This window comes from Mandrillus leucophaeus, unplaced genomic scaffold, assembly GCF_000951045.1.
Source record: "Mandrillus leucophaeus isolate KB7577 unplaced genomic scaffold, Mleu.le_1.0 Scaffold335, whole genome shotgun sequence".
NCBI classification, from domain to species: Eukaryota; Metazoa; Chordata; class Mammalia; order Primates; family Cercopithecidae; genus Mandrillus; species Mandrillus leucophaeus.
The window spans coordinates 1,181,220-1,194,608 of NW_012103532.1; the positions used below are offsets into that span (position 1 = coordinate 1,181,220).

At 42.0% G+C, this 13,389-nt stretch overlaps 1 protein-coding gene across 1 annotated transcript in view; it reads left to right on the forward strand.

Moving 5' to 3' along the window:
* Positions 1 to 13,389, forward strand: part of GAPVD1 (GTPase activating protein and VPS9 domains 1) — a 118,474-nt gene that overhangs the window by 8,028 nt on the left and 97,057 nt on the right. Inside the window, exon 2 of the mRNA XM_011988700.1 lies at positions 12,440 to 12,556. The gene's annotated coding sequence lies outside the window, so the exon portion shown is untranslated. The remainder of the gene's footprint in view (positions 1 to 12,439; positions 12,557 to 13,389) is intronic.

Here is a 13,389-nt window from a genome sequence, read left to right on the forward strand (position 1 = left end):
GCCCGTTTCGGCCTCCCACAGTGCTGGGATTACAGGCTTGAGCCACCGCACCCGGCCTACCTGTATTTTCAAAGTAATTTGCCTTTCAATTCCTTCTACTTGTGCCAGGCAGGGTTAGTTGGTAGTAAGTCCGTTCTTTTTTCTACAGTGTTTCACTCTTGCTTCAAATATACCAACTATTTTGTAGGCCATAGTTCAAAACAAAACAAAACAAACAAAAAACCAAATATACTGACTAAAGATAGTAAAGTAGCACTTGTTTCACATTTTTTCTCATTAATATTTACTGCCCAATTTCAAAGAAATATCTTTCCAGTCGTTAGTAAAAATGTCACACTTGTACTCCCAGCACTTTGGGAGGCCAAGGCAGGCGATCATTTGAGCTCAGGAATTTGAGACCAGCCTGAGCAACATAGCGAAACCCCATCTCTACAAAAAATACAAAAATTAGCTGGGCATGATGGTGTATGCCTGTAATCCCAGCTACTCAGGAGGCTGAGGCAGGAGAATTGCTTGAGCCCAGGAGGCGGAGGTTGCAGTGAGCCAAGAGCGCACCGTTGCACTCCAGCCTGGAGAACAGAGTGAGACCCTGGCTCAAAACACACAAACTTCAGATATGCTCATTGAAATGTGAGAAGATATTTTCAACTAAATTTAGTTGCAGGCTTTTTTGTTTTGTTTTGAGACAGGGCCTCGCTCTTGCCTGAGATGAAGAGTGGTGGGGCCATTACAGCTCACAGCAGCCTCAAACTCCTGGGCTCAAGCAGTGTTCTCATGTCAGCCTCCTGAGTACCTAGGACTACAGGTGCATGCCACCACATCTTGCTAATTTTCTAAATTTTTCTTCATAAATACGGAGTCTCCCTATGTTGCCCAGGCTGGTCTTTTGAATTCCTGGCCTCAGGTGATCCTCCCACTTCGGCCTCCCAAAGTGCTGTGATTACAGGTGTGAGCTACCCTGCCCAACCTTAATTACAGTTTTCTAATAATGTTTTCTAATAATTTTGGAACTAAGTAGCAGCTTGACTGATTCCTAATTGGAGCATTGCTCTTTATCAGCCGGTCATTTTTAAAAGTAATTATAAATTCGAATATTCATTCAGCACCTGCTAAATGCCAGTCACTGTGCTAAGTAGTGGGGATACTGGGATGACAATGTCCCTACTTCAGGGAATTTGGAGTTTTGTTGTAAAAACAGCATTTTGTTGCAAACAACATAAAATGCTGCGGGAGAGATGAACCCAAATGAGGAAATATCTGAGTCAAGGGACTGTACTTGGTTTGAGCTGTACCCTGATACCTAAGTGTGATTTAACTGGCCAATGAAAGGAGTAGACAGAGGGCTCTAAACAGAGAATGTATAGCAGTGTAGTTTGTGAAAACTAGTATAAGTCACTGGAAAGTCATGTGTCCCTAATATCTTGTGTATCCTTCATTATCCCTAAGGTAATGTGCCCCCCGTCAAGATCAGACCTTGCCTATCTTGTTCATCAGTGCTTAACACATAGGTTGTATTTAATAATTAACATTTGTTGAATGAATGAGTGAAGGAAGTGTGTTAAATGAAGCATACTGTGCTTGTCTGTTCTTTTGTTTTGAGACAGGGTCTTGCTTTGTCTCCCAGGCTGGAGTGCAGCTCACTGCTGCTTTGACCTCCCAGGCTCAAGCAATCCTCCTACCTCAGCCTCCCAAGTATCTGGGACTCCAGGTGCATGCCACACCTGGCTAATTTTTAAATTTCTTTATAGAGACAGAGTCTCGCTATGTTGCCCAGGCTGGTCTTGAACTGCAGTGCTCAAGTGATCCTCCTGCCTCAGCCTCCCAAAGTGTTGGGATTATAAATGTGAGCCATAGTACCTGAACTTGTCAATTTTTTGGAACGAGAATGAACTCATTATTTTAGTATATTATTAATGCCTGACAATTTTTAGATCATATAATTTCACAAAACGTAAAATGAGCAAGAAACTGCTCTTGCACTGAAGGGGGGGGTAAGTCCTGTAAGGAGAAGTAAATGTAAACAAATTGTCGTGATTCAACATGATATTTGTAAAAAATATTTGCAAGAGACACTCATCTATTGTATGGATTGGTTAAGTCACTGAAAAGTGGTGGATAATTAAAATGCTCACATTAGGCCAGGTGTGGTGGCTTATGGCTGTAATCCCAGCACTTTGGGAGGCTTAGTTGGGCAGATCACCTGAGGCCAGGAGTTTGAGACCAGCCTGGCCAACATGGTGAAACCCTGTCTCTACGAAAAATATAAAAATTAGCCGGACGTGGTGGCAGGTGCCAGTGATCCCAGGTAGTTGGGAGGCTGAGGCAGGAGAGTCACTTGAACTTGGGAGGCAGAGGTTGCAGTGAGCCAAGATCATGCTACTGCACTCCAACCTGGGCAAAAGAGCGAGGCTCCATCTCAAAATCAATCAGTCAATAAATAAAGTGTTCACATTAGGCCAGGCAAGGTGGCTCATGCCTGTAATCCCGGCACTTTGGAAGGCTGAGGCAGGCAGATTGCTTGAGCTCAGAAGTTCGAGACGAGTCTGGGCAGCATGGTGAAACCTCATCTCTACACAAAATACAAAAATTAGCTGGGTGTGGTGGTGCATGTTTGTAGTCCCAGCTGCTTGGGAGGCTGAAGTGGGAAGATTGCTTGAACTTGGGACATCAGGGCTGCAGTGAGCCATTATCATGCCACTGTACTCCAGCCTGGGTGACAGAGCAAGATGCTGTCTGGGAAAAAAAACCAAAAAAAAAAAAAGCTCACATTGATTAAATGCAAGAGATAACATTATATCAGGTTATTTAAAAAGTGGCAGTCATGGCTGGGCGCAGTGGCTCATGCCTGTAATCCTAGCACTTTGGGAGGCCAAGGCAGGTGGATCACCTGAGGTCAGGAGTTTGAGACCAGCCCGGCCAATATGGTGAAAGCCCATCTCTGCTAAAAATACAAAAATTAGCCAAGTGTGGTGGTGTGCACCTGTAATCCCAGCTAGCTGAGAAGCTGCAGCAGGGGAATCACTGGAACCTGGGAGGCAGAGGCTGCAGTGAGCTGAGAGCACACCACGGTACTCCAGTCTGGGCGACAGAGCAAGACTCATCAAAAAAAAAAAAAAAAAAAAAGACAGTCGTGTCCTCTTTTGCCCTATTACATTAATGTGACTATTACATAAATACTATGAGGAAGGTCAGGCGCAATGGCTCACGCCTGCAATCCCAGCACGTTGAGAGGCTGAAGTGGGTGGATCACTTGAGGTCAGGAGTTCGAGACCAGCCTGGCCAAATGGTGAAACCCTGTCTCTATTGAAAATACAAACGACTTAGCTGGGTGTGGTGGCACTAGCCTGTAATCCCAGCTACTATGGAGGCTGAGACAGGAGAATCACTTGAACCCAGGAAGTGGAGGTTGCAGTAAGCTGAGATCATGCCATTGCACTCCAGCCTAGGTGACAGAGTGAGACTTCATCTCCAAAAAAAAAAATTAAATTTAATTAAAAAAAAATTATGAGGAAAAGTATGTGCACAATAAAAAAACAGTTCTGTCAAAGTGTAGGCATCAGTATGTAAAAATCTTTCACATACGTAATCCTCAGGTAACATCATGATTTTTCCCAAATGTGCTTACTATTTGAACTATTATTTATTCAATGCCTTTTTTTTGAGACAGATTCTTGCTGCGACATTCAGGCTGGAGTACAATGGCGAGATCATGGCTCACTTCAACCTGTGCTTCCCGGGTTCAAGCGATTCTTCTGCCTCAGCCTCCTGAGTAGTTGGGTTTACAGGCATGTGCCACCACGCCTGGCTCATTTTTGTATTTTTAGTAGAGACGGGGTTTTACCATGGTGTCAGGCTGGTCTTGAACTCCCAACCTCAGGTGATCCATTCACCTTGGCCTCACAAAGTGCTGGGATTACAGGCGTGAGCCATTGCACTGGCCAAAACATAGTTATTACAACTATTTCAGGAATGTTATATAGAATAAATGAGAAGAGCCGGGCATGGTGGCTCACATCTGTAATCCCAGCACTTTGGGAGGCCGAGGCGGGCGGATCACCTGAGGTCAGGAGTTCAAGATCAGCCTGACCAACATGGAGAAACCCCGTCTCTACTAAAAATACAAAATCAGTTGGGCGTGGTGGTGCATGCCTGTAATCCCAGCTACTTGGGAGGCTAAGGCAGGAGAATCGCTTGAACTCAGGAGGCGGAGATTGTGGTGAGCCAAGATCGCGCCATTGCACTCCAGCTTGGGCAACAAGAGCAAAAGTCCATCTCAAAAAAAAAAAAAAAAAAAAAGAACAAATGAGAAGAATAAACGAGACCAGCCATGAAAAGCCCGTAGTTGGTGCCTAGCACCTGGCAAGCCTGAAATGTGTGGTAGTTATTGTTTTTGTTTCCTAAGCACCCTTATTCTTTACTGCTGATCAATTAAAACTCTTCAAGCTCAACTGTTACTACTTCTAATAGCCTAAAAAAAGATTTGCTATTAGGTGGAAGTCAATATAGAAAGTAGCTTTTCTTAAACCATTCTGGCTAGAAAATGTGTTTCCTTTGCTTTAGTTGATCAGAAGTTAGTGCAAAATGTAATATAGCTATGGAAATTTTGTTTCACGAAGTTTCTGTATTTCATTTGTGATCACAGTGAACTGAAAGAAAAAATACTTTTAGTGTGATAAACACCATAATGTGTTAACAGATGTTAATGGGTTCTGGAACATCATATGGGAGCTGTTCCCTTTTCTAAGCGATGGTGGTTAGAGATTGTGATAATTACAGTGTTCAAATGCTGCTCTCAAGTTTGTATAATTTTTCTTACTGAAAAAAGTTGCTCAATCAGATACTTGAATTTAGAAGTATATTATTTGTTTAAAAGGTAGACTTAAATTTTTATTATTTTTGTGGAGACACAGTCTTGCTATATTGTTCAGGCTGGTTATGAACTCCTGGCCTCAAGCAGTCGTCTTGCCTCAGCCTCCCAAAGTGCTCGGATCACAGGTGGGAGCCACTGTGCCCAACCTAGAGTTTATTTTTTAGAACACTTTTAGCTTTATAGAAAAACTGAGATGATGGTACAGAGACAGCATCAAGATCACGTCTTCCCGTTATTAGCATCTTATATTAGCATGGTACATTTGTTTCAATTATGACAATTTGTTGCAATATCGTGAACTAATATCGATACATTATTATTAAATAAGGTTCATACTTTATTCCAGTTTCCTCAGTTTTTACTTAGTGTCCTTTTCCTGTTCAGGATCCCCTTCAGCATACTATGTTACATTTAGATGTTGTTGTGTAATTTTTAATTAGATTGTCTTGAATTAGATACATTCATGTATGTGTGTGGATGAAGCACACTCTATTACTCATAATGCTCTTAGATTAAAGATAATTGGCTTTTTTTTTTTTTTTTTTTTTGGATGGAGTCTCACTCTGTCACCCAGTCTAGAGTACAGTGGTGAGATCTCGGCTTACTGCAACCTCTGCCTCCTCCCTCATTCAAGCGATTCTCCTGCCCCAGCCTCCCAAGTAGCTGGGATTACAGGCACCTGCCACCACACCTGGCTAACTTTTTTTAAATTTTAATTTTAGTGGCTCACGCCTGTAATCCCAACAGTTTGGAAGGCCGAGGTGGGCGGATCACAAGGTCAAGAGATTGAGACCATCCTGGCCAACATGGTGAAACCCCGTCTCTACTAAAAATACAAAAATTAGCTGGGCATGGTGGCGCATGCCTGTAATCCTACTCAGGAGGCTGAGGCAGGAGAATCACTTGAACCTGGGAGGCGGAGCTTGCAGTGAGCCGAGATTGCGCCACTGCACTACAGCCTGTGGGACAGAGCGAGACTCCATCTCAAAAATAAAATAAAAAAATACATAAATAAAAAGTTTTAATTTTATTTTTAAGTTTTAGTAAAAATGGGGTTTCACCATGTTGGTCAGGCTGGTCTTGAACTCCTGATCTCAAGCAATCTGCCCACCTTGATGTCCCAAAGTGCTGGGAGTACATGCATGAGCCACCACTGCCGGCCTGATAGTTGGCTTTTAATTTTACTTTAGTAAGTCTTTTACACATGTAGGTTTCATAATGTTAGCAGGTAGTCTGTTTTACCTCTTTAGTTATGACTTTGATATTTCCCACTTACTTTGATGAAAAGGTCATTTTGGTCAATTTTGTTATGTACTGGATATGGCGTCTGTCTCGAAATGATAAAAAGTTACCCTACCTTTTAGTTGATAAGAATAATGATATCTTACACTGTGCAGCAATTTACACTTTACAGTTATTGTACAGTATACCATCTGAGATAGATAAGGGCATCATCCCAGGTTTGAAGATGAGGAAATAAACTTTGGTGAAGTGCCTAGCCACAAGTCACGTTGCCAATAGGTGTCAGAGTTCAGTCTTAAATTCATCAGATCTTCTGACTCCAGTTTTAGTATTTTTTTGCCTATGCTAATTAAAATAGTCTCTGTAGAAAATAAGAAAGTGGGAAAAGGTCTTTTTTTTTTACTGACTTTCTAACATTATCTCTGAAATTATGTGGTTAATAAAGAGGTGATTCATTTGTTTACTTGAATTCTAGCTGTTAGAGTTTATTATTTTTATTTTTTAATTATTTTTAATTATTTATTTATTTTTGAGATGGAGTTTTGCTCTGTTGCCCAGGCTGGAGTGCAATGGCATGATTTCGGCTCAACGCAGCCTCCGCTTCCTATTTAAGCAATTCTCCTGCCTCAGCCTTCCGAGTAGCTAGGATTACAACATGCATCACCACACCTAGCTAATTGTGTATTTTTAGTAGAGACTGGGTTTCATCATGTCAGGCTGGTCTCGAACTCCTGACCTCAGATGATCCACCAACCTCGACCTCCCAAAGTGCTGGGATTACAGGCGTAAGCCACTGCGCCCAGCTTATTATTTTTATTTTTTAGACAGGGTTGTGCTGTGTTGCCCAGGCTGAAGTGCAGTGGCACAGTCTTGGCTCACTGCAGCCTTGACCTCCCCTGCTCAAGTGATCCTCCACCTTCAGCCTCTGGAATAGCTGACACCACAGGCGTGCATCCTCACACCTGGCTATTTATTATTATTACTTATAGAGACGAGGTCTCCCTGTATTGCCCGGGCTGGTCCCAAACTCCTGGGCTAAAGTGGTCCTCTCACCTTGGCCTCCCAAAGTGTTGGGATTATAAGTGTGAGACACTACACCTGGCCTTACTTTGAGTTTTGAACTGCTAGATACATATCATTAGTTTGGGATACCATTAATTAGAAATTCTCAATAGCAAAAACTTGAAATGTGATTCTTATCCCATAAAAAGTTGGAAATATTTTTTTCCTACCTTAGAGACCTTCTCTTTAGTCAGAGGAATTCATTTAGATATAGTTGTTAACATTTGTAATATATATATTCTCCCTGAAACTTTTTTTTTCTTTTTTTGATATGGAATCTCGCTCTGTCACCCAGGCTGGAGGGCAGTGGCATGATCTCGGCTCACTGCAGCCTCTGCCTCCTGAGTTCAAGTGATTCTCCTGTCTCAGGCTTCCCAAGTAGCCAGAGCTACAGGTGCGCTCCACCACGCCTGGCTAATTTTTTTGTATTTTTAGTAGAGATGGGGTTTTGCTATGTTGGCCAGGCTGGTCTTGAACTCCTGACCTCAAGTGATCCACCTGCCTTGGCCTCCCAAAGTGCTGGAATTACAGGCGTGAGCCACTGGGCCCGGCCAGAACTTTTTTTTTTTTTTGAGATAGAGGGTCACTCTTGACACCCAGGCCGAAGTGCAGTGGTACGATCTCACGTCACTGGAACTTCCACCTCCCAGGTTCAAACAATTCTCCTGCCTTGGCCTCCTGAGTAGCTGGTGGTGCACACCACCATGCCCAGCTAATTTTTTGTATTTTTAGTAGAGATGGAGTTTCACCATGTTGGCCAGGGTGGTCTCGAACTCCTGACCTCATGATCCGTCCCTCTCAGCTTCCCAAAGTGCTGGGATTACAGGTGTGAGCCACCACGCCTGGCAACTTTTTTTTTTTTTTTTTTTAAAGAGACAGGGTCTCATTATGTTGCCCAGGCTGTTCTTGAACTCCTGGCCTCAAGTGATCCTCCCTCCTCGGCCTCCCAAAGCACTGACTGACAGGCTTGAGACACCACACCTCTGGCCTCCTTGGAAGTTTTAATGTGTAGTCATGGGTCGTTAATGAGAGGGATACATTCTGAGAAATGTGTCATTAGGCAGTGCCATTGTGCAAACGTTATAGAGTGTGTTTACACAAACTTAGGTGGCATAGCTCTCTGCTCTCCTAAGCTATATGGCATAGCCTGTTTGCTTCTGGGCTAAAAACCTGTATAGCGTGTTACCGTACTGAATACTCTAGGCAGGTGTAACATAATGGTAAGTGTTTGTGTATCTAAACATAGAAAAATGGTACAGTAAGAATATGGTATAAAAGCACCATTCACCATTATAATCTCATGGGCCCACTGGAGTTTCACCATAGTTGACTGAAATGTCTTTATGTGGCGCATGACTGTATTTTGTAATTCATAAATTTCACCTTGTCAGGCAGTGCTTGCTCTCTGTGCTTTGTGTTAAAGTGGGTATGCTTGCTTATCAGGGGTTGACAGACTTTTTCTGTGAAGGGCTAGATAGTAAATATTTTGGGCTTGTGGGCCACGTGGACTATGGAGGACTCTGGCAACTATTCAGCTCTGCCGTTGTGGCATGAAAGCAGCCATATATAATATATAAACAAATAAGTATGGCTTTGTTCCAATACAACTTTTATTTATACAAACAGGCAGCAGGCTAAATTTGGCCTGAAAGTCATATTCTGCTGGCCACTCTTCTATACCATTATAGAAGGATATAGAAATCTAGTGTGCTTCACTCTTGCCACTAAAATCTCCTTACTGTGCTCTCAGTGATAAGTGTTAATAACATGAATTGAAAAACTTGAACTTCTCAAAATCTGACTAATATGCATAGGCATAATCTATTTCTTTTCTTTTGAGGTGGAGTCTCTCTCTGTCACCCAAGCTGGAGTGCAGTGGTCCGATCTCGGGTTCAGGTGATTCTCCTGCCCTCCGGGTTCAAGTGATTCTCTTGCCTCAGCCTCCCGAATAGCTGGGATTACAGGCGCCTGCCACCACACCTGGCTGATTTTTCTGTTTTTGATTAGAGATGGGGTTTTGCCATGTTGGCCAGGCTGGTCTCAAACTCCTGATCTCAGGTGATCCACCTGCCTCGGCCTCCCAAAGTGCTGGGATTACAGATGTGAGCCACTGTACCTGGCCCATCTATTTCGTTTTTATAGAAAATGTGGTAATGCTGTTGAACTTATTTTATTTTATTTATTTTTTGAGACAGGGTCTCATTCTGTTGGTCAGGCTGGAGTGCAGTGGCTCAGTCTTGGCTTACTGCAGCCTTGACCTCCCTGCTCAAGTGATCCTCCTACCTCAGCCTCCTGAGTAGCTGGGACTACAGGCATGCGCGCTCACATTCAGATCAGTTTCGTGCTCTCTGTAGAGACAGGGTTTCGCCATGTTTCCCAGGCTGGTCTCAAAATCCTGGGCTCAAGCGATCGACCTGCTTTGGCCTCCCGAAGTGCTGGGTCCATGGATGTGAGTCACTTCACCTGGCCATATATATATTAATATATGTGTTTTGAGACAGGACCTTGCTCTGTCGCCCAGGCTGGAGTGCAGTGGTGCGATTATAGCTCACTGCAACCTCTGCCTCCTGGGCTCAAGCAGTCCTTCCATCTCAGCCTCCCGAGTAGCTGAGATTACAGGTGTGCACCACCATGCCCAGCTAATTTTTTTTATTGTTGTTCTTTTCTTTGGTTTTTTTTTTTTTTTTTTTTTTTTTTTTTTTTTTGATAGAGGTGGAGTTTTGCCATGTTGCCTAGGCTGATCTTGAACTCTTGGGCTTAAGCGATCTGCCTGCCTTGGCCTCCCAAAGTGCTGGTATTATAGGTATGAGCCACCACTCCTGGCCAGCTCTTGAACTGATAGATGTTCAAAGTCTAGTTCCTTTTTTTTTACTACAAAATGAAACTCTCTAACTTAGAAACTGCTCGTGAATTTCAGGAAAAAATTTTATTTGTTATTTTAGGTGTGCCTAATGTTAATTTAAAAATTCTTTGATTTTACTTATGTTCTTATTCATAGAGCAACTTGTGACAATGCAAATATTAGCAAAGATAAAAAAATACTGAGAGCTGCTTATGTTTGGCCATGGTTTGGGGGCTGGTGATACATAGTCCTAAGAGATGCCCTATGCCTTTGAGGACACGGAAAGACAGGATATAGACATTAAAGATGAAAGTACAAAAAAAGATTTCAAATTGGTGGTATCAAAAGTTTCGCCAGGCTCGGTGGCTCACGCCTGTAATCCCAGCACTTTGGGAGGCTGAGGCGGGCGGATCACCTGAGGTCACGAGTTTGAGACCAGCCTGGCCAACATGGCAAAACTGCATCTCTACTAAAAATATAAAAATTAGCTGGGCATGGTGGGGGGTGCCTGTAATCCCAGCTACTCGGGAGGCTGAGGCAGGACAATCGCTTGAACCTGGGAGGCAGAGGTTGCAGTGAGCTGAGATCGTGCCATTGCACTTCAGTCTGGGCAACAAGACTGAAACTCCATTTCAAAAAATAAATAAATAAATAAATCAGTGTGTCAGGAGTTCAGAGTTGAGATTTATTGCCATGTGCATACTGTGTGGTTGGAAAGGAAGGTTTTATTGAGTCTGGTCTTGGAAATTGGAACATCTACATAAGAGGGGGTCAGATACAAATTTAGAAACATGACGATGAACTGAAAGTAAAAATGGGTTGGGCGCAGTGTCTCATGCCTGTAATCCTAGCATTTTGGGAAGCAAAGGCAGGTGGATCACTTGAGCTCAGGACTTTGAGACCAGCTTCTGCAACATGGCTAAACCTTGTCTCTACAAAACATGTGAAACTTAGCTGGGCATGGTGGTGCATGCCTGTAGAGGGAGGGTGCTTGAGCTGGGGAGGCACAGAGCCACGATGGTGCCATTGCACTCCAGCCAGCCTGGCGACAGAGCAAGACCTTGTCTCAAAAACGAAAAATAAAAGAAAAATGGGAAGGCCAGTTTGGCAGGAGTAGGAGAGTTTTTGTAGGGAAATAGTATAAATTAGGATTGGAGGGGTAGATTGAAGCAAGATTGTACTTTGAATATTAAACCAAGGAGTTTGGAAATTATCTCTGAGGGGTAAAGCATAGCTGAAAATTGTGAGCACCTTTGGACCTTTATTTCTACTTTAAGCTATTTATTTATTTATTATCTTATTTTATTTTTAAAATTTATTTTATTTTATTTTATTATTAATTTTTGAGATGGAGTCTTGCTCTGTCACCCAGACTAGAGTGCATTGGTGTGATCACGGCTCACTGCTACCTCTGCCTCCCAGGTTCAAACAATTCTCCTGCCTCAGCCTCTTGAGTAGCTGGGATTATAGGCATGTGCCACCACGTCCAGCTAATTTTTGTATTTTTAGTAGAGACGGGCTTTCACCGTGTTGGCGAGGCTGGTCTCGAACTCCTGACCTCAGGTGATCTGCCTGTCTCGGCCTCCCAAAATGCTGGAATTACAGGCACCGCACCCAGCTAAAATTTTTTTTTTTTAACCTTTCCTATGGTGCTGAGAAAAATGGCTTTTAATAGACTTTTCAATTCTGAAATTCTGTCTTGATATTCAGATGTTTTGCAGGTAGAGGAAATAAAGAATTTAAGCTCAGTGAAGAGATAAGGGCTGGAGACACTATATTTTGTGTGGTATTTGGGTGTAAACTCAAATGAAGTAGATGTTACCAGAAGCCAAATAAAGTGCTGTAAAAACCAATAGGTAACAGGAACTTTAAGGAGTAAATTTTTAGCAGAACTAGAAATTAAAGTAGATGTTACTGACAAAATGTTTAGATTAGTTGATTGAGAGCAAATGCTTCTTTTGAGTCAGACAGAACAATTTGTTTGAATCTTGACTTAGCTACTTACTAGATGTGTCAACACTTTTCTCAACTGTCAAATGAGGATAATGAGAGTAGACCTATCATAGGATTCTAAGAGTTCAATTAGGAAAAAGAATAGCAGAGTATTTGGCATAACTCATAAATAAATGCTAGTTTGATATTAATATTATTATTGTTTGATGGTCATATTGTTAATTTTCAGGAAACAAACTGATTTATTTCCTAATGTCTGTACTTTTCTGTTGTCTTTAGTATTGTAAAAATTTTCCTTTTAGTTATTCACGTATAAATTTTATTTAAGCTATTCCTGGTGACCCTTAACTCCGCTGATATTATAGTGGTGGCTTAGAAAAGCAGAAAAAATTGGTATACTTTTAAAATTATCAAACCCTTTTCCTCAATCATTGGTTTTTGTGTGTGTGTGTGTGTGTTTTTTGAGACAGGATCTGGCTCTGTCACCCAGGCTCAAGTGCAGTGACGTGATCTCAGCTCACTGTAACCTCCACCTCCCGGGTTCAAGCGATCCTCCCATCTGAGCCTCCCAAGGAGCTGGGATTCAGGTATGCACCACCATACCCGGCTAGTTTTTGTATTTTTAGTAGAGATGGGGTTTCACCATGTTGGCCAGACTGATCTTGAACTCCTGAGCTCAAGTGATCTGCCCACATCAGCCTCTCAAAGTGCTGGGATTGCAGGTATGAGCCACCATGCCCAGCCTCATGTGTTAATTTTTTAAAGTAAAGTTATATTTGAAGATTTTAATTTCTAAATTGCATGAGTTGGCTCATATGTTGCTGTGTCATTGAAAACATGTTATGTTCCCTTTCTATCTTGAACAATATTTCAGTTGTAATTGGATCGTGAGCTCCTTGAGATTAGGTGATTTGGCTAGGCTCCAGCGACACTCTGTCATATATTTGTTCAGTTACATTTAATTAAGCAGCAAGAAAGGCACAATTTGAGAATTTCTAAAGTATTTTACCCCATTTTTTAATTATGAAATATTTCTAACGTACAAAAACCATTGAAAGATAGCACAGTGATCCTTATATACCTACCACCTCAGTTCAACAGTTTACATTTTGCTATATTTGAAAAAATTGTCCTAATGTTTTTGCTGAACCATGTACAAGTTGCAGACATCCTAACGCTTGCTCGCTCGCTTTCTTTCTTTCTTTCTTTCTCTTTCTCTTTCTTTCTTTCTTTCTTTCTCTTTCTTTCTTTCTTTCTTTCTTTCTTTCTTTCTTTCTTTCTTTCTTTCTTTCTTTCTTTCTTTCTTATCTTTCTCTTTCTTTCTTCTTTCTTTCTTTCTCTCTCTCTCTTTCTTTCTTTCTCTCTCTCTTTCTCTCTTTCTTTCTTTCTGAGAGGGTCTTGCTTTGTCTTTTTTTTTTTT